General features: G+C 39.6%; 1 long non-coding RNA gene across 1 annotated transcript; it reads right to left on the bottom strand.

Annotated features, from left to right (window-relative positions):
• Window positions 1-12,373: 12,373 nt before the first annotated feature.
• Window positions 12,374-19,741, bottom strand: LOC137473441 (uncharacterized). Its single transcript, XR_010998798.1, has 4 exons — window positions 19,418-19,741; window positions 16,717-16,807; window positions 15,775-16,023; window positions 12,374-12,912 (listed from the first exon to the last, which is right to left on the bottom strand). It is a non-coding gene; the product is annotated as an uncharacterized lncRNA (long non-coding RNA).
• Between the last annotated feature and the right edge of the window lie 503 nt (window positions 19,742-20,244).

The raw sequence follows: 20,244 nt of genomic DNA, 5'->3' as shown, positions 1-20,244 counted from the left end.
TAAAGATTTCCTTCATTGTGAAGGATACCAGTTATAGTCTGGACCTGATAATGTGAGCATATCATGCTCACATGGAGTTGAATATACTTATTACAAATCATTTTAATGATGCATTAACTTTTAATTAGATCTGTACTTCAAATTAAATAGACAGTGAGGTGAATATAACTGGAATGAGAAGGGAAACTTGAGCAAGGTTTCCCCACATTCATTGTATCTCTTCTGAGCTGTGACATTAACACACATTTTATTGAACACCTTCCTAGTTATGTTACATCCTGGGAGTTGCAGGAAAAAGTATCAGGGAGGAATATGGCTTTCAAGTGCTACCAGGATTATGGCTTTCAATGTTTTCCCTGTGTAGTTCTCCAGGCAACTCAAGGGAATTCTGCAAATCCTGTAAAATACAACTTGAAGAATTCATTGCCAAAATATTTAAGACATGGCCACTACATCTTCTCTCCAATTCATAATACTAAAGGAAGATATTTATTAGCAGTGCAACATGAAGAAGAAATAATGTTAACATTCTTCACTGAATTAAGATGTGTGTCTGTGAGTGAAATGTTGCTTTCCAAGAGCAAAGATGGTCAACTTCCAAGGGTTGTAAGAACTATTATCCTCCAATGAAGAAGCTAATGAATAAAATACCACCTTCAACTACAAAGTCAGAAAATGTGACTGCCCTTAAACTGTTTTCTTGTAGGACACAAGTGAAACATTGTCCTTTGTTCTCATTTCTGCATATTTTGGTGTCTGCAAATGAACTATTAAAAACAAATTAAATGATATGTCAATAAGCCAGAATTACTTTTATAATTGAATGATAGTAGAGAACACGCTATAAATATTTTTTCACTATTTATAAAGAGTTGGATAATGCCCTGCCAGGCATGACACTGAAAATTTTCCATTATATGTCCTTAATACTCAACTCTTTCATTATTCAGTATGTCTGAATATTCTAATCTGCTTTTGAAGAAAAAAAAAAAGTACAGTAATATCAGAGCCCAGGAAAATTATGTCATATTTTTATTAAATTAACTATGGGTTTTAAGTTTACCTTAACAACCACAAACATTTCTAAATAAAACCATGATTACTCTTTGCTTGATTTTTTCCAGATGAAAGGTTTGTGGATTTTTTTTCAAAGGAAATTATTATTTTCATGCTGCTATATACTAGCGAAGTGGTGCGAAATGCTTCCATTTATTGAGATGGCAATGGTGTAGCAGATGTGATACAAACACCACGCTGGATGAGCAGCAAATCTTGCAGTGTAGAATTGTTCCAGTAAACGTTAAGTGATTTGAAAAGACCTGACAGGCGAGAACAGCAAACCCTGGAGTCATGTAAAATGCAAGAGAAATACCACTTTATGGATGCTTTATGATGGCTTCAGAAACAGAAACAACAAACTAGCTATTAAAATATAATTTAGAAATAATATTTCTCCCAGTTTGAAAACTACCTATGAGAAATAAATTCTTTTTCATTCAAGAAAAATCTAAAGTCCTAAGAGATGCTCCTATTTCTTGTAGATAGCTACATTTGGCTGGACTGTATGGAAATAACATTCAATTATATGCTACATTGGTACCAGTCAGAGTAGCTTATAGCTGGGGAGGATCTCTTCCCTCCCTCTCTCCTTGGTGGCATATTTTTTGAGTGTATTTTAACAAAACCATCAGAAACAAACAAGGGAAATTACTCAACATCCACAAAAAGTGTGAAGAGTGAAAAAAATGAACAATAAGCCAAATAATCCACTAATTCAGCAATGCCTGCTGGCTGTACAATGCAGAAGGCTCTGTGGAGCCTGGAGCCACAGAGGAGACATTTCTGGTGTAGCCATTTTGTAACAGCAATTCCAAATCTCGTTCTGAGCTGAGAAGCGAGGAGTAGAGTGTCTAACAGAAATACTAGGGGGATTTAAGGTAGACTAGGTAGAATTTCTATCCTTTCTTGGTCTTCAGCCAGGGTACTAAAGTTGTCGCTCTGCTAGCAAAGAGCGCCTGGGGATTCTTAATGACCAGACACGGGCATGACCTCTGTTTTGCAAGTAATCCAAAAAACAACACATCCTACAGAACACTGATCCTCGCCACTAAGCAGGAACACTGAGCAAGGAAGGACTGCCATGAGGAAAGCACTGCCAGCTTGCAGCTTAAGGGGGAAAAAATTCTTGTGCCTCAACCTTTCTGCATCGCTGCCACATGGTTCAGTGTTGCAAATTGGCAGTGCCATTGACCCCACTTCTGTGAAGCACTTAAGCGTGTGCTTAACTTGGAATTAATAAAGCGGTCAGGAAATGTCATAGCACTTTGCAGGCCTCCCATTCCTGCCATTTTATTATTCACCTAAGCAGCTACCAATTCATGTTGAGGCTTTTGTTTCAAGTGGATGCAAGGAAAAAAAATGAAAAGCAGCTGAATGCAGTGCTCTTACCCTGTCAGGTCTGTTCAGTAGAGCTATCCACACATCACCAAGTAGGATATGAACAGATACTGTCCTACCTGTGTTGGTCAGGTAAATGACTGACATTTACCAGAGGCTTAACTCAGCAGTTCTGGGCACCTGCAAATCTCTAGGCACTTGCATCTGATCCTTGATTGCAGTGTTCCTCTCCCATTTGTTGCACACATTTCCAATGTGAGGCTTTTGTAAGAAATGCAGCAGCACCTGGTGTCCGGTGAACAAGGGATCAAGGAGCCCTTTTTTCTCTGCTACTTGGACAGAAGAAGTTGAGTTGCTGTGTTCAACTCTGGAAATCTGCTTGGTGGCTGTGTGTTTGAAATCTGCATTCAGTGAGTTTTCCTCCTAGGACTGTACTCAGAGAGCAAACTTCAAAGAGCAAAAGAGGCATATTGTGTATTTTTTTCATTGTACCTAACTCAAAGGTCACCTGTCATTTTTATGATCTTCTCCAGCTTATATTCTTAGGGGGCTGATCACCTGAAAGTTCCTAGTAATTGGATCACATGAGTATATTTTCATTCTTATCTAAAAGACATAACATTTTCTGAGCTAGCAAAAATGGGTCTGTAGCTACAGCAGCAGCCAGAAGAGCATTTAACTAAAGGATTTTCTTCTTCCTGTAGCAGAGCCTAATCTGTTGCCTGTCAAGGCAGGGTGATCACTGACAGCCGTGATGGATGAACTGGGAAAGAAATATTTAGAGATATTCATATTGTTTTTATTTCCATCTCTCTATTCATTGCTAACCTTCCTTCATCCATCCCACATAACATGCCTGTCGTCTTTTATACATTAATTCCGAATTCAAATTCTTCCCTCTTTTTTTTTTACTAGAATTTTATGGTCTTTGAAGATGGTGACCACATCTGTTCTCTAGTTATCAAATATGTTTCTTATTTTAATGATTTCCTTTGTCTTTCTAAGTATCACCTTCAGCAGATCTAAAGTTTGGTTGCACTGATACTTTTCTCATCTCCCATTTATTCTGTCCTGAAGAGCATTTTGCCCCTCCTGTTCACAGGGGCTCTCACCTCTTTCTATCAGTCATCACACAGCTGCAATTTGGGCAAAGTATTATGCCTTTAAGCTTATCTATTTCTGCTACCTTTGTCTTTTTGATTAGCTGAGAAGACAAATGGAATAAAAGTTCACTCTACTTACTGTGACTCTACTGTCAGGATTTTGGGTTGGGATTTCATAGCTTTTTTTAAGCAACTGAGAAGTTGAACATAGGGATTGGTTTTGTCTTTTATAAAAAATATTGAATACATAAGAAATTTGGGGAAGTCTCATATCACCTCAGGATCTCCTGAGAATAGAGTGGAACACAGTGCATCCGGATTCTGAAATTTCTCCCTATTTCTTTACTACTACATCACAACATGAAGCAAAGGTGTGAAATCTCCCATTATTTCATTTAAGCTTCTTCTCTTCCCCTTCCCATCCACAGCTACTTTCCTGTGTGGTGCCAGGGGAAGCCACAAGAGAAAACACTCCTGTTCCACTTACACTGAGCTGGCTCCTGCCATGTCAGCCCAGCTCATGAGAAGGTCCCAGGCCAGGTTCTGCTCTGTGAGGGACCTTCATGCAGAATAATCTAACTACAGCTGAATACCTACTTCCAAGTATTGAAATCCCAAAGCTGCCCCTTTGGATCTCACTTTTCACATCTGTATAACTGGCCTAATCTGAAGTCCCTTGTGTGGATAGAAAGGGAACACATCACTCTTGTGAGACGCAGATCGCGCCCTACATCAAGCTGGTGTTTCTTTAGCTTTTAAAATAGAAATCACCAAATTCCCTGTATGATGAAATCACAGAGATCTTGCATTTCCAGGAATTTATATAAGCTCATCATGCTGCCTGTGCTGTTCTGCATACATCTGTCATTTATAAGCAGAAACTAAGAAAATCCTCAGCTTGTTTCTGAAACTCAAACATAAATGTGTGCACTGCTCAGGGGACAATTTCTTGTCATCTGTTTTTCAAGGGTTCTTTTAACAAAGAATCAGCCAGCCAACACATTGTTCTGTCATGCAGAAGCTGATCTCCAGAAAAATATATTTATGCATGTAAAAAAAATAGAATAAAGGGTTATATGTCCCTTCATTACCGTTTCATTTTGTATTCTCTGTAATAGCCCATATCATTATAAATTCATGATGTAGTCCTGTGAATGTCATTGTTATTTAGCATTAGTTAAGCACTGGTAATAGACCTTCACCATGTTGCTGGGCCACATGTAATGTACACAGTCATTGAACAGAGACTTACTGTGAAAATTTTGCTGTTCTCTCATCGGCTGGTTAACACTCAAAGTGCTGTTACCACTTTTATCATGTTGGTCAAATTTGACTAGTTACAACCACTTTATCCTAAAATGAATGTCAATGGGATTTATTCTTATTTTTTAAGCTAATAAGGGTCTTTGTTATTATCTATTTTTTTTTCTTTACTACCACCCAAGTGCCGAAGTACCACCTTCCAATACTTCACCACATCAAACAACAAACTGCCAACCACAAGCCGGAGGGATGGAGTCCTTCTGGGACTGCCAGAGTAAGTGTCAGTTGTGTAATGCCGTAGTTACACCAGCTTGTAGGAGCTCTTGGCTTCTTTCGACCAGAGTGATCAGTCATCTCCCCATCTTTCTTTTCTACATCACTGGCACTTGTAAGATGTTTTCCGGCAGTTTGTTCCCTGGTCCCTCCCAGCTGCCACTCTCCCTCGGGCAGAAGTGGGAGACAATCAGGAGTGACTGAGGCTCTCAGACAAGTTCTCAATATTCCAAGGTTTCTGCCCAGACACTGAAGTTCAGGAACCTCTGTTTCTCTCCACACAACAGAAAGACATATTCGTTTTCAAAGAAAGCCAAGATGTTTCATCATCAAGAGGTACAAGCAATTATCAAACCCATGGTTCCAATCCAGCATATTACTTGCCAGGAAAATAGGTCACTTGACATTACTTGTAGACAGTTCTCAGCATAACACAGTGAAAAATTCCTAAGAAAACACATTTGGCATTATTTTAGCCTGTTTCTGCTTTGTTCAGGAAATCCCTCATTCTTTTTTTTCATGACTCTATTTAATTTCATTTCTAAGGCAGTATTTGGTATATGGAAGTTGTTAGCTAGCAGAAAAGTAAAATTACAAAAAAAAAGAGCACATACATGACCTTACTGAAATAACACTATTGTCTAAATTAAAGCTTTTTTTGTTGATCATGGCTTCTTCCATAACTTCCTTACAATTCAGAGTATGTGTCTTTCTGAAAAATTCCCCAGCCCAGCACAGCAGAAGCAAAGGGGACTGGTTCAACATCATGGCTGCTGGGTGGGATTTTGCGGCCAGTGACCTCTGGATAGTCACGTTTTTATCACTGCAAATGTTTCCAACTCCCCCAGCTGTGAAAATGCCCTTTGGAGACACGCCTGAGGTGTGCCAGGTGCTCCCAATACACATCTTTTGTCTGCATTTGAAGCCCATGTTGGAACTGTTGTACACTGTTATGCTCTGAGCCAGTTCTGAGCAGGGATTTTGATACTTTCTTCACAATTCTGCTTGGTATTCTGTCTGGAATCAGTTTTACTGATGGCTAGAGAGGAGGAATTTGCTTTACCTTGACAGCAGTGGGGCACATCTCTGCTAAACCCTTCTGAACCTCACTAAAACACATCTTTGGTTCTATATAATAGTGACCATCAGCACAGCAGGCAGAGCAGCAAAGCTATCCAGTGACAGTCAAGACAGCATAGAAAATACTTCCTTGAGAGCTATTTGCTTGGGTTCTGGAGGTCCTTTTTGCTACCACATAAGAGATGTTTCAGAACTGTGCTTCTGTCACCTGTCCTCCCCACAGAGCTCAGTGCGTTCACAGTGCCAAGGTGGAAGAAGCTGGCAGTGGAGAGCACGGGCCAAGAGCAAAAGGGAACATGCAGGAGAAAAAGTAATGGTGATTTTTTTTCTGTTTTCTGATATGAAAATAAATGTTCCCTTTTATATGTTTAAAATTATTGGCCTATACTGTTCTTACTTCATCTGGTACCATTCTCTTAAATCTCTGTTGTGCTATATGGATGTTCACACACATTTCTACACTAGTCTATCACTATGTTTTCTTTTCAGGTCCACACCATCTTAAAAAATATTTGACTTACTAATGATCCTTCCTATACAGCAAGGCTTTATACCGTAGGAAGGAAATATGAGTCTTCTGCTCAGTAGCTTTGTTTTTCCTCCAAGCCTTCTGCTGACTAGCATAAAAATAGTCAAATTTTCAATTTTTATGATATTTGCCTGTGATAGTTTCAATTGACAGATCTAAAACTCACTGTGTTCTCCTCTGTGCTATTCACAAAATGTGTATATTTTTGTCATATGTACTTAACCATGTGTCCAGTCATTCCCCCAAAAAAAATTTCCCCATCTAATCTCATCTAACTGCCTCAGAAAAGACCTTTCTCCCTGTGGCAGAAAAGGGGATTCTTTTGGTTACTGGAGCCCAAGAGGTCAATTGCTTCAGAACCTTCAGCCTAAGGAAATATTATTCCTATTTGTACTCAAAAATATTTTAAATATATATATAACTAAAATTTAATAAATAAAATCTTGAATAAGGGTATACATTTTTAATTATTCAACTACTGAGCAACACAATAAAAAGTTAATATGATTATAATGTGTTATTAATGAACAATTAATTACTATAATTACGAGGTAAAGCTGATGAGCTAAGGAAGTGGTTTAGTGTAAATTATTAAGGCAGAGTTTTGATCTTCTGCCTATAATGTGCAGTAGGCTTAGAACTAAATATACACCAAACTGCATTTTCAAAGCTACACAGATATAAATCCACTGGAGAAACCTGATTATATACTTTCTTGTAGTGACTGTTTGATTTTGTACTTTCTGGTAGCTAATGTTATACAGTTTTAGGGTGCTGTCTGGTGATGGAGATGATTGTTAATTAAGTTTATCAGAAGATATATAGTTGCCCTTATGCCCTCAGTACAACTATGAAGGAATAAAAAAGTCAAAATCCTAGAATAATTTAATTTTGACTTCTCATTATTTACTTTTTCAGCTCTTCAGTTTGTATTTTTTATTTATTGCAAGTATTTTTACTAGTTCATTCTGTGGATATACAAATAGAGAACTTCAAACACAGGAGGCAGCAGCTTTTTCATGTTCAGCAGTGGAAACATAAAGACAGAAGGAAAGTCTGTGATAACCCAAACTATGGCATCCCATCTACTGAACCATGCACTGAACCCAGGAACTCCTCAACAAACCAACACCTCATTTTAAAAAAGGAATTCAGATTCAATTAAGAAATTTATGCTAGTGAGGATTTCACTATGAGCCTGATAAAATTGTGCCAGTGATTATCAAGCCCCCACTTCAAAAAGCCCAGTTTTGTTTCCAGTTGAATTTCAGGAGCATAAAGCCATTGGGATCCTGTACAAGAGAGAAGAGTCTGAGTCCATTCAAATGGCATCGGCCTCCTCCTCCTCCTCTCCTTCTCACTACATAAACCTTCACAAATCCGTCCACAACGCTGCCATCATTCCTGAAGCGGACTTTCCTCTCATTCCCCTCATTTCCCAATCATTCCACTTTCTGTCTCTCCTCTCTGCTCAGCCTTCTCATTAGATTTCAAGCAACCTGTAGAGATCCCAAGGACAACTCTCACAACCAGGATTTGTATGCTAATTTTCTGTCATGATTGGTAAGTTAAGGAATAAGGAGCTTATTCCAAAAAAATACATTTTCACCCCTTATAGAGCTTCCAAAATAAAGAAAAAAAAGTCTTTTTATAAGCCGCTTAAGAGGAGAGATGTTTCTTTGCTTACATAGATTACCTTTTTGCTTTGTACTAAAACTGGTAAAGAGCTGCTAAAAGTTTTTGATACTTTTTGAAACATACCATTCACCTCTTCAGACCTATTTTTTTATTGTGCCTGCCTAACTGCCTGTTTTAACATTACACTATAACAGGTTATGGATATATTACTTATTTTATATTCAGGACCATTTAGCACCCTTCAATACTATGAATCATCCTCCAAAGGATCCCACCATCATAAGTATGCAAATAACACAACAATTCACTTCACCCAAGGATTTACAGGGAGTTGAATTTAAATCTCAAGCTGAATGATCAAGTGCCAGCGCCATGAGTGTGACAACTATTCATATTAACCACAGTTCTAGGTTTCTGAATGTACAAAATAAAAGCTTCCTTGCAAAAAATTCCAAGAAACTCAATGTCAATCTAAGTTTTCAATCCTTTCATTGAAACCTTTTCCAGAGCACGTTGCCCTTATATTTCTTATTAAGATAGCCTTTAAATCATTATAAATTCTGGTTTTATAATTACTAAAATAACAGCTTTGTGTTATTGCTTTCATCTGTCCACTCTGGACATAAACATGGTATAATCATAGTCACATTTCTTTTTCTTTCCCCAACACTTCATTTTTATTCATGATCAGTCCCATGTAAAGACAGAAATTTGTTCTCAGTGTGAAAGCATACAGCCCTTGGAAGAGAAAGAGAAGAGAAATAAAACAGTGCAATGTGCATCCAATTCAGACAGAAAAATTATTCCATTATGATCAAGACTTGATTAAAAAAAACCCAACAGTTCACATCTTAAGCGATGGTAGTACAACATCATATAAAACTTATGGGATGTTTCAGCCTTGTCCCAATTTAAAACCTGTATTAATAGTGCAGTTAGCCCTTTAAAAGCACAACAGTTTCCACAAACCTCCAAATCCTAGGTAATTAGGGTTTTCAATCATGACAGTGTTCTTATTATAATGGCAGTTTTGGCAAATAGCAGGTATTCATAGCTCACTGAGGAGCTGTATTCTCACTTGAGACCTGCCATCACCGGCCTAATTGCTTCCCAGTGAAACAATAGCATTTTTGTTCAACTACTATCTTTTGTTATTCTGCAACTGGAACTGAATATTGTGAAATTTAACTTCTCTGCTCTGAGCTGCAAATGAGCTTTGCATGGCATGTTTATAAAATACTGGCATGTGCAGTTTTCTCTTGTGTTTACAGAGAGAATGAGCTTTTATTTATCACAAGAACAAGAGTCTGGGCTCCCTTAATTTGAAACCCTGTGAAAGTTTAAAAATACAACACATAAAGGTTGCTAAAACCCTTACAGAGTAGATGAGAGGACTAATGAAAAAGCCACTTCAGTTACCATCCAAGAGTTTTTATATCCACAACTGGTTCCACCAGATCTTCTGTGCTTACAGGCAGTCACGTCCATGTCTTAAAGAAATCAGGAATTCTATTACTCAGCTGAAAGTTTCCATGTATTATTAGTATTTAGCAATCCCAGGTAAGATTGGCAATTTCAGGGCAGAAACATGAAGCAAGTCTGAGAGTCCCCATTCTGCACAGAGCAGATGGGGCAGCAGTAGCCCTGCAAGAGGCCTTTGGTAGCCACCCCAAAGTGGAGACACTGGTGATCTGTCCTGCACCCTCAGCCTGGTGACAATTGTCACAAATTCCAAACATACAACGTGTCATTTACCTGTCATTCTGCAGTGACTCCACAATGGCCACCACTCTGATGCAGACACTGTATGAAGTAAATAAATCCAGTACTCACACTGCTTGGTGCTGGATGGTGCATAAGCACTTCTGTGAAGTAGGGCACTTTCTTATTTTCCCTCAAAGGTTCTTTTTGTCTCTTTCCAAAAGCACCTATTTAGGAAGATTTATTCTAGTGTTTTTAATTCTGAGGAGACTCTTCTAAAGTACCTTTGGCTGAATGTACAATTGTTTTTGGTTTCTAGGCTGACTGAATTTCATTACTTTAGTGGAAAAGAAAGAAACAGTTCTATAAGTAAAAATGTCCCAAACTGCCCATGCATACTACTATGGAGACAATATTTTGGTCTGGATGGAATCTTGAAGTCATGAGTTAGGACAACTTCACACAAGAATTTCTCAATCTGTCTGAGCACTGCTTCTCTCAAAGATCTTGCTTGTGCTACAGTAGCCAAGCTTGAGATCAAAAAAAGCAAAAATTACTGTGTTCAGGTGTGCACCTTGCTGAAAGAACCAAAAGGGCTCCATGAAGTCTGGAGATGGAAGAAATCTGTTGCAATGTGAATCTTCGGTGGCACAGATCACACTGGCTGGGTCTGATCTGCCTGTTAATATAATTACTTTCCCTCTGTACTTTTTTAATCAGCTGCCACAAGCATGCTCTATGTAAAGGAACCTTACAATGGGAATTGTAGTGACTCTGCAGAGCTAAAGGAAAAGACACAAAGATTCATTTATAGCAAATGCAAAATTGCTTATTTCATCTTTCTGAAGGTCATGAAGATCCTAATGTCTCCTAAATTTAGTTCTTTGAGGCCATAGCCAGCCTCTTCTATTGTCTAAGTGGATAGGTATTTAGCATATACTAATTCCCAAACTATCTGTATTAGAAACAGCTTTGCAGACACATTCTGGGCAGTCAAATCCAGGATAATAAACCACCACTGACTGTGTCTGCCTGGGGACACCAGGTCACTCCTACCTCACTGGCAGGGAGATGCTCTTCCTCCATCTTCACCAAGGAAAAAGAGCTCTGTTTCCCAGGGGAGTTGATACAAAATGGGGCCTCAGAGCCCTCTGAGGAACTTTTTCCCATCTCAAGAGGAAACAGATTCAACTGAGAAATTTCTGCCCATAAGAAGGATGAGAAGTTGATCCCAGGAGCTGTTTGAGGGGATTCACTCTGCCTAAGTGGACTAGCAGTGGAACAAAAGACACACTCCTGGAGCCAGCTGGGTCCAGAACTCCTCTGGTTCCAGCCACATGGGCCCATGGAGTAGACATGGTCAGTTGGTGTGGTCAGCCACTGCGCACCAGCGGCCTATATGCCAGTATGAGGCCAAGTAGGAGGATCAGCCTGCCCTACAATGACCCTGTGTAGGTCATGGGTGTTTTTCTGGTAAGAACACACCTCAGGGAAGCCAAGGGCCCTGTCTGGAAGTCCAGCAGAGGTCCATGTGCCAGGGAATGTGGCAGCATTTAAGGATACAAGCAACAATCTTCCCCAGAACAAGTAGAGAGAGCAACTGCATGGAGAACAGGCAAACAGTGTAGGGACAGGTGCCATGGGTACCTCCATCAGGTGACAAAGAGGAAATGGTTCTGGGAAGGGAAACAGAAGCAGTAAGACATCAGCCATTACTTTTCCTCTCCAGAGTATTTTCTTTTCACACTATTACTTGGGGATCCCCAAGGAAACTTCTGAGCCCACTATAAGACAGGAAACTCTCCCCATCTAAACTTGGATAAGCATTTTTTAACTATCTAATTCACTGTAAAGAATCACTTTTTATTGTACCAATATCAGAAGAATCAATTATTTGCCAGCCATCCCATTTGCAGTGGTAGGGAGTGAAAAGGGAGTAAGTTTGAAATGGATTATGCATTGTAAAGTCACTAGTGCTGCTCTTCTGCAGCCTGGCCTGATACATGTTTTTAGCTGATATTGCTGGAATGAAGCCTGGCCCCTGCATTTTATGGAGTTGTTCATAAGTTATACCTTGCTTGGCTGATTTGGATGAAATGGCCTAGGACTCCAGCTCTGTAACAGCATCATACTCTCTGGATTTAATTTAACTTCAAAAAGTAAATAGCCTGTTTTGTTTTGACGTCAAAATAGTTCTGATGCTAGAGCAGTTGATATCCGAGGGACTTGGCCATCAAAGCCCAGTTGCTGTCAACATGCCCATTATTAAAGCCAAGTTTTTAAACTACTTTCCAGAAATATATGACAAACTATCCTCCTTCACATATGCATAATTTTTAACATTCACGTTGCTGGTGCAGAGCCAGAGCTGCTGTGTTAGATGTACTCATTAGGATCCCAAATGGCTCTGGTAAAACCAGTGGGAGCTGTTTTGTTCTGCCTGTTGTAGCAATAGAAAACGGATGCAGTGGCTGTGCTGTGCACTGAACACAGTTTTACCTGGACATATGTCCCAAAGGTTGCTCTGGGGACCAATACAAAACAAGAGCACATGACTGTGGGGCTCTAGCAAGCTGTCCTGTGTATTTCTGTTAGAGCTTCTCTACACTGAGAATAAATACCTACCCCTCACCCAGAAAACAATGTTAGTGCCTGAACTGAAGCCATAAGGGAGGAGAGGTAGATGTGGAAACACCCTGGCCCTGTGTTGATGATAATGGCACATTACACATATCCAAGAAAGGGCTCACAACTGTGGAAGTCTCACTCCAAAGCATTGTTCTGTGGTCTCTCCTCTCTCCCTTCTGTGGAGATGTTTCTCTTACACCGTTTCCTTCAGATCTGTCTCCTTCCAGTGAGGCAGGTTGCTGTCATGGACATGCTGTCTTTGGTTCAGCTGGTTCTGCAGCATTGTTTTCAGTGAAAACTCTAATAAAATAAGAATTTTCATACCTTAATGTGGTGTTGAGCATCTCTATTAATTGATTAGATTTTATTAGATTGATTCTAATTTTTATTAGATTGAAAATTGTCTGCAACTGATTTTTGGAGTATAAAAAGAGTTTTGCTTAAAAAAAATGTGATGAAAAGGACAAAACCAATGTAACATATTTTCATTTCTTCCTCATTCTGCCCTCAGTGGCTGACAATCCAATTTTACAAAAGAGATTTCATTATAGTAATATTCCCTCATTTTTTTCTTCTTTGTCGTATGTAACTGTAAGCAGGAGAAAGTGAGATTTCCTCTTCCTTTTTCTCATTCTTATCTGAGGTCTCCTCTGCAAAAGAGTTAGATGCTCCACAGAGAGATGGAAATAGGAGAGCTCACTGAGGCTGCCCAAACATCCTGCGCCCCTAAATGCCCCAAGAGTATCTGGGACACGCAATGTGCCAGCAGATGGGATGCAGACCTACGGGGTCCTGGACTCTGTTGGACTGGCAGCTGGAGGGGATGAAAAATACCTGAAGGCACTTCATCAGTAGCAGATGCCTTTGCTTCAGCAACTGAAGGAAACCCCAGAGCTCTGTGATCAGCCTCTGCATTGTGCTGTTTGCCTCACCTTTCACCATCACTACAGCTGAGCTTATCAAATTTTGGCTTTAATATAGTTCCAGAAATCTGAATTTGCTCCTGGCCAACGGTTCAGTGCATAGCAAGGAGCAAATGTAAATATTTTTAATATCTTGATATATCTTTGCTATAAAGAGGAAACAGAAAACGACATGCCAGCTATTTTACTGGGTCATTGCAAAATCCATATCTCCCCCATGCAGCAATCGTTAATGCAATGGGAGCCATACGGTAACATTCAGTTCAAGATCTTTAGCATGATATCATATGCTGTGAGATTTACTTTGTCAGGGAGGAGGAGACTTGAGAAACCCAATGAGCTGAAAACACAAGCAGGGCAGAGAGAGGGAAACTGAGCTGAGTATCAACAAAACCTTTATTTTCAAACAGCTTTACCTCCTGGAGCATAAAGGTAGATGAGAGCAAGGAGACACATGAATTGTCCCAAAGAGCCCGTTTAAGTGGTTTTTGCCTTATCATCAGAGGAATAAGGAAGCAGTGGGACTTGGGTCAGGATCAAGATTTTATTTTAAGTGCTTTTCACCCCTCAGGAATCATTCTGGGAAAGGCAGATGAGAGAGAGGAGAAAAACTAGACTGAGCCTCAACAGGGCATTTGTAAGTGCTCCTTTTTCCTTTTGCTTTTTAAATTTCATATTTAACTTGCTTCATATGGAGGGAGAAGAGACAGAGGCTGTGGAATTCACAGAAAACGACTCATGGAGAGCTCTTTGACATTTCTCCCTTTTTTCCTTGTCATTGAAAGAGATACAAGGAATTGGTGTGAGACTGAAAGAAAAAGCCCAGACTTGTGAAAGCACTGTATGTGTGTAGTCCCTGAGCAGGTTCCAGGCCAAATCCTGACATCATTACCAAAATAAATTGTATTTTTCCACACCAGCTACTCCCAGGAATTTAAATAGGGATGTACTGTGTCCCTAAGAATAACAAAATCAAGCTACCTGGCAAGTCCACAATATTTATGTGTGTCTGCAAACCCTCTCCACATTGGTCAGCTTGTTAAAGGGTAGAAATGCCACATAATGAAAGGCATTTCATTGAGACAAGACATATTGGAGAACTTAAATTTGAACACTCTAGACAATATTTAGAGTTTTATTAATGTTGTCTGAACGGAAACTTGGGTAGGAAATAGTAGTTTTTAAAAGTCCTAGGGGAAAAAAATACTAATTTCACTGGAAAAAAAAATCCTGTTTTTAAATAGGATGGAATTTTATCCTCAGGCAGGTATGTCACAAATCTCCCATTCCTCTGATAAAATCAAACTTTCATTTGTGATTTTTCTGCAGAGCTCCTCAAGCTACAGCACAGAACAAGAGACACATAGAAGACAGAAGAAAAAAAATTTAATGAACGTTTTTGTTCTGAAGCATATTTTCAAACAAGGAGGTCATATTTGTTGGGGCCAAGGGTGATATAACTTTTGTAATGATCACCACCACAAATTATTCCTTAAATCAAAATGTGCTCTCGCTTTCATCTGAGTAGCTGCTTCCTCCTTCAGTTCCAATAAGCCCTCTTTTCCCAGCAATAGCAAATAGACTAATGAAAATGTGATTTTTCTTTAAGTGACTTTCCTTATTTATATCTTTAGACCACCATAGCTAAAACATATTCATCAGTATATGAATCCTAATAGATACACCACCAAAATCATGTGATCATATTTGATTTTGTGATGACTAAATAGATACTTGGACAAGAATTACTCTCTCTACTTGACACTGCTTAACCAGGTCTTAAAGATAGCTCGAGTGAATTTGAAATTTCTTCTCACTGAAACTTGATTTAGAATCTTTGTTATTTGCATGTCCAATGTTTTCGATACTCATAAAATTGACTTTCTTTTCTAGTGTGAGCAAAAAGTTTTAGTTGCTTTCTAAACCTTTCATTTTTTCCAAGGAGGAAATTAAAAACCCTGAAAGGCAGGACCATAGTCCATGCCTGCATAAGGCGAGCAGGTAGGGCATGAAGGGTGCACCATCTACCCAAAATACTACAAGCATATCAAAGGTAAACAAATCTCAAAATTGATCACCACATTGGTTTTTGGGTGGCTTCAAAACTATGAATTTTCAGAAGGATTCTTTAATGCATCTGAGTTGTCCTTTCACTTATGAGGTCTGGGAACCAAAGTGGTGACTGACCCACACGTCTCAAAGCAACCTAAATGGTCCTATAAATTACCTCCTTACATACCTGCCCATGGAGCACTGCTGAAGTCCATCAAAGGTGATTTCCAGTCCAGAAAATACTGATTCTCTCTAACAAGAGAATTCTACTTGGTTAAGTCAGAACAGCCCCTAAAGTTGCATTAATCTCAGCAGAGGTTTATTCGAAGGCAGCAAGAGGAAGAAATTTCATTTTTCAGTATCCTTAGAAGGAAACAGTTCTGGCTTTCATCATAGGGATGAAACATATGAATGATACTGCATCCCAATGCCTTTTCTGCATAACTGAGAAGGAGTGAATAATCTGAATGTTTAGTTTTTGTCAAAATAAAGCATTTCAATTGAGAGTAAAAGAATTATTTTGTTTACACCAAAAATGTTGACATTTTCAGGTCCTGTTTGTAATCCACATGAAGACAAATGTCAAAATTGCCCAATGTCCTATGAAATGGAATTCCTGCCCCCTTTGTCCTTTGCTTGAAGCAATAAGATATTAAGTGAGAGAGGATGAATTAGTGTTCATGTCCGTTCAGTCCTAGCTATCTACATTCAAGAAAAGTTTCAGTTACTTCCAGTCATGATGACAACTTATGATTAGTTCCAGCTGCAGTGTTGACATCTGTCTACTGCAAAGTGAAAAGACTGTCAGTTCACCCATTAGCAGCAATTCAGCTGGGTTTGAGTTTAGCATGTTAACTTTAAACCAAAACGAGTGTTTCAAAACCAGTTACAAAAGCACGTACACTCTATTCTCCTTAAGATGCCATTACAGTGAAGGATTGTCCTTGATATTTTGGAATGAAGTTTGGTCTTCAGATCTTTCCTAAAATTAGGCAATTTCAAAGTTTCTTTCCTCTATTTCTTTTCAAATGGAAAATGTCTGCTCTGAAATCTCATTAGCTTTCAATATTTTTACCCTACTATTAGCTCTTACAGAATTTGAAAGTAGAAAGGCATACAAACTACTTACCTTGGATTCACTTGGATTTTTCTTGACTTTTGCACCTTTTAAAAATAACTTTGGACTTAGGATATTTTTGGCAAGGCTTCTGAGGACCTGTCTGCCAGAAAAGAAAACAAAATTACTGATCTGGTGAGAAGCAGATGGATTATAAAAGGTACCTGGCATGGAATATATGTGAAAATGAAGAGCAGAGAATGAATCTCTGGTTGCAGTCTTTCAGGAAAGTGTTCCATTGACCATGAGGATTACCAGAAAAAGGGTCCTCCATTTCTTACAAATGCAGTAAATGTTAATGGTTTCAGGAAATCGGGGATGACTTTTGCCTGTGGAAGTGCATATATGGTTTCATACTTCTGCGCAATGAAGTTTCTGCCCTCTCCTGGTTGGAGAAAAATATTTCCCAGTTCTTCCATGCCTCCTGGTTCTTGTGGCATCTCCAAGGCTGAACTCACAGCACTGTCACACTCCCTGATCCCTCACATCACCTTCCTGCTGGCTAGCTCCTCAATCAGGGTGGGAGTCAGTCTGCTACACAGCAACACTCAGGAGTAGGAAAGGGAACACAAATGCCACCAACAGAGGGGATGGACACATATGGACCAAGCCACACAGTGCTCCAAATGTGAGCTCATGCTGTCACGTCACCTGTGGGAACGCTATAGGCAGAGACCATGAGAGACAGAACCTCTGTTTGCTTTTCTATATGGACTCACCTTTGGAAAATCGCTGAGATAATAGCCCAATGAGATATTATCCAATGAGCTATTATCCAGTGAGCTGTGGAACTTCTTTCCACAGAAATAAGCCCAGCACTGTATACTTGACAGATGATTTAAGCAAAGTTCATCAACCTACAAAAATGGTAGTTCAGCTTTCACTTTGCAGAACTGTTTCTGCAGATCCCTATTGAAATTCATCATTCTCTTGGATTTTTCTAGAAGAAACCATTTATTGTTCAATAAGTTAGTTAAAATCTGTAAAAACATTCAAGAATGCCTTCTCTTCCTTATTTTCTAGCCAATGCCCTGCTTTGACTCTGTCAACATGCCATGCTGCTCTTGTGAGAACTTGCATTTTCCGTGCATGCTCAGTTTGTGCCTACACAGTTGTGCCACACCTGTGCAACTGGTGCCATGCACTGTTTACATATGTTTGGTTCCCAGGAGTGGCTTCCATGGGGACACTGTCATCAGCAGAGGTTTTGCTGCAGATTTCAAACCTGATGCTTTTTATAGCCATGCAGCATACAAAAGCCTCCGGTCCTGAGCTCAGATCTAGGGCTCCTGGAGGGCCAGGACTGAGGCTGTAAGACTCAAGCCTTAAATGAAGACATTTTGATGGGTGGACACAAGACATTTTAAGACACTCTTTTGAATCTGATCTGTCTTAGCTCTGTTGCAAAGTAACCTGAAGGTAGTTACTAAAAATTTTCTTCTTGAGCTCTGCTTGGGATCTGAAATTATCTGATCTAATCTGAAATGCAGTGATGATAAATCAGATCTAGCTTCACTGTTTATGTGGCTATTGTAACAGAGGAGTACTGCATATAAATAGAAACTCCTACACCATAAAGATAGCTACTATAAATGTAATTCTAATATTCTATTTTTGGCAGTTAGGATCCTGATTCTGGTCCTATGTGCAGTGGTTTTATATCAGTGTATTTTCATTTACGTCAATGGACTTAGTCACTGGTATTTGGATGTATGTGGGCACACTTCATTGAAACATGGCACAGAGTAGCAGGAATAATTGAAAAGTCCCTTAGGCATTGAATACCAGTGCCAACAGAGTCACACTTTCCCTTTGCAAGGTGACCATGGCTATTTTACAGTGAGTCAGAGCCAAGACAAGAAAGAGCAGCACTGGAGGGAGGATGCTGAAACATTAAAGGCAGAAACATGAAGTCATTGCAAGGCAGGAACAGAGCTGCTTTGCTGTACAGGAGAGTCAGGAGAGCAAAGCACTGACAAGGACACCTGTGGCATTAAGGATAAACCAATCCTCAGTACTGGGCTGACCCTCTGGGAGAATATGACCCACCTCTGAGGGATTTTTCCTCCCTAAACAAGAGACAGTTCTGGGAAATTACTTCACTACAGAGGGATTTTTGCTTTTCTGTCTTTCCCCAGTTTTGCCTAACACCAGGAGCTGTGCAAACACAATGCCATTATACTGGCTAGAGACTATGAGGGTATAGGAGAGGAAAAGTCATACCAGCCTCCTACCAGTCCTACACTGCAACACAATCAAGGTCCACAAAGACAGATTCTGAAAGCCAGGAATTATCTTTTACTTCAGGCTTACTTTAGCCATTTTAAGCTCCTGTCAACCTTTTAGAACTGGGATGGTTTTTTTCTTTTTTTTTTTTTTTTTAAACAAAGTGTAGTAATTCATGACTTGGATGTGAGATGGAGTGAAACGATGAGTTGTTCTTGCTTGATGGGTGTCACCAGAGCATCATGCACTGTGCTAATTTCTCAGCTAGTGAATAGACAGATTTAGACTGACACTTGAAAGTGGGCTGCAGATTCCACTTAAAACATGTTTTTCGTGCTGAGTAATAAGGGCTAAACACAAACCAATTCTGGCAGTTAAACTACGCACTTAAACCTTTCATAGCATTGTCAAACACTATAATCCTTCAAAAATTTGAGTTTGAATAGCCTCAATATTTTATTTAATGAATTTTAAATCCTATGATTACCATAATTAAGACACTCCTTTTGGATCATGTCAGTGTGCTGCTCAAAGAGAGAGAGAGAGAAAGCTGTAGGCAATTTTCACTAAAGATTTTCCTGAATGCAAATGATACATAAAGCTCATTTTGAATTCTTTATGATGTCATTTGAGGGAGCTTTTTTTTTTTTAATTGGTGTGGAAAGTTTGTAACACCATCCTAGGAAAAACTTACATGGAAAGGTCCTTATTATCTCCAAAAATAGCTCTTCCTGTGCTGGCTGTGTGCCTAATATGGATGTTTTATTTAGCTGAGGAAGTCATGATGCAGTGGATGGGCTGTCCTGGCCAAGGCAACACTTCCATCCCAAAAAGAACCTCCATCCACATTCTCTTTTCCCTTAGCCTCATTTTTTGGGCCTTGGATTCCAGGGCCTCATGCCTACTGTATAAAGGCACCTGGGGAGGTGGAGTAGTTTGGAAGTGCATTCTCCTGCCGCCCCAAATAGAACCCCTTTCCACTCCCCTCCATTTCTAAGGTCACACATTTTCTGCCTGCTGGTGAGAGTCCCTAACACTTCTTAGCCCCTCTCCTTCACCTCCCAGCTCCACCACCAGGCTGAGCAGATCACTGACCTGATCAGACCCCACAGAGCTGTTCTCCCTGATGCCATCTGAGATCAGCACCAGAGAACTGAAATCCTGAATGCTTCTGTGGTACTCCCTCTGGGTGGCCATATCTTTTCTGCTGCACACAGACCAAGCAGCTTCTCTCCAAGTCGACACCATACCTACACTTAGTCAATGAGGGCAGTGACCACCAGCTGTGGAGAACTTCATAGGAGCAGGTATGAC

This window comes from Anomalospiza imberbis, chromosome 4 (assembly GCF_031753505.1).
Source record: "Anomalospiza imberbis isolate Cuckoo-Finch-1a 21T00152 chromosome 4, ASM3175350v1, whole genome shotgun sequence".
NCBI classification, from domain to species: Eukaryota; Metazoa; Chordata; class Aves; order Passeriformes; family Viduidae; genus Anomalospiza; species Anomalospiza imberbis.
This window is presented reverse-complemented; position numbering and strand designations above follow the sequence as displayed.